The sequence below is a fragment of the Triticum dicoccoides genome, unplaced genomic scaffold (assembly GCF_002162155.2).
Source record: "Triticum dicoccoides isolate Atlit2015 ecotype Zavitan unplaced genomic scaffold, WEW_v2.0 scaffold233099, whole genome shotgun sequence".
Lineage (NCBI taxonomy): Eukaryota > Viridiplantae > Streptophyta > Magnoliopsida > Poales > Poaceae > Triticum > Triticum dicoccoides.
In genome coordinates, this window is record NW_021246543.1 from 2107 (window position 1) to 3915 (window position 1809).

General features: G+C 49.6%; 1 pseudogene; it reads right to left on the reverse strand.

Moving 5' to 3' along the window:
• Positions 1–427: 427 nt before the first annotated feature.
• On the reverse strand, positions 428–1032 carry LOC119345398 (annotated as a pseudogene).
• Between the last annotated feature and the right edge of the window lie 777 nt (positions 1033–1809).

The following is a 1809-nucleotide window of genomic DNA, read 5'->3' on the forward strand; positions in this document are numbered from 1 at the left end:
CCCATATCTAAGCTGAAAAACAGAGTTGTAACGCCCTTGAATTTGATTGGCTGGAAGATGAGACATTTTATTCTCAAGCTTGAAATTATGCTATATTTGATGAATTAGTATCTGCGTGTCATTTGAGGATGAGAATAAAATGTCTCATGCTTATTCAGAACAAGAATAGAACAAACGGAAATTTTCCTTATGTTTGAACCCTAAACTCAAGCCTTGTATATGCCTTATGAGAAATTATCTCATTCGTTCAACTCCGACTAGTGCCAAAACGTTTGGCCCTCTCCTTTGCAATCTTCAGTGGAAAACTATTGAGCAATCGAACCTTACTTTCTGCCAAAATTAGTAAATATTATTCGAAAAAGAGCATCGCATCTTATTCGAATATATATATTTTCTCAACAAAAAGAAAAGAGAGAGAGAGTACGTTCTAGACTTGGAGTAAGGCGACGGCGAGCTTGGCGAGCTGGAAAGCGTTGCCGTTCTCCACCGTCACCGGCGACGGCACGTGGCTCTTGCTGAAGCCATCCTCGCACTCCTTGGCCGCGGCCGCCGATTTCTCCAGGGGCGAGATTGCCTCGCTGAACTTGCCGTCCTTGACCGCGGCGGCGCTGCCAGGCTGCCGCTGCAATATGCCGCCGTAAAGAGTTTGGCAGGATCTGAGGCACTGCGCGGTGGCGGCGTCCGCCGTCTTGCCGCCGAGAAAGGCCGCCGATTTTGGCTTTGGTGCTGGTGGCGTTGACCGTCAGAAGGTCGACTGCGATGGCGGCGAGTTCTTGGTACGTCGCACCGTGTGCGGTCCGGGGATCGGAGTGGAAGGTGTCCATGCAGAACTGGATGCCGACGAAGGTGCTGCCGCCGCCGACGGTCTTGCATATGGGGAGCAGATAGTCCATGGGGGTGACCTGAGTGGCGCCACAGAGGAGGAGGGCGGAGAGCACGAAGAGGACACTGCCGCCATTGAAGGAGGAGGCCATTGCAGCTTCTATTCTATTCTATTCTATGGTGGATTCTGCAGATTTCTTGGGTAGGGGCACAGCACAGACGTAGGATGACATGCCCTAATTATACAGCTACTCGTTAGTCACAACCCACCAATTAGTGAATTAGGGATTTGATTTGATAACGTGAATCCGGCAGTCAAGATTGATTCGTCAATCTTTATTACTGTAATCAATTCCTTCCGTTACTGGAGCCGCGCATGCATGGCTTGATGGTCTGCAACGGAGATTTGATGACGTCGCCTTAATGAGAATGAACTTACTTATTTTTTTGAAAAACTTCCGATCTATACATTTTCAATCGAGCCGAAGTCGCGCCACCCCATCGTCCCGCCCTCGCCGAAGCCAGGAAAAAAATTGTTGTAGTATACAATCGGGAGTTGTCATGCTAAGGTCCCATAGGACCAACGCACAAGAGCAGCAACCGCTGCCGATGAAGAGTAGTGTATATTGAAATGTTTCAACCCGAAGACACAAGAACATAGATGAACGACGAACAGATCAAGCAAATCCACAAAAACAGATCCGCCGGAGACACACCTCCACACGTCCACAGATGATGGTAGACGTGACATCCGGGCGGGTGCTAGGCAGGAAAAAACCTTATTCCATTTTCAGCGATCCACCACCATTTCGTCTTCCTGAGCAGCACACAAACCCAGACAAAACTCGAAAAAAACATCTAAAAACGAAGTCCTCCTGCCGGCAAGAGCCGGGATCCACCGCGAACCCACGGCCCTAAGGCCATCGGAGACGAGACGGACCGACGACGGTGCCATTGGGAGGCAGGGCAACCCTAGGCTTTTTTTTT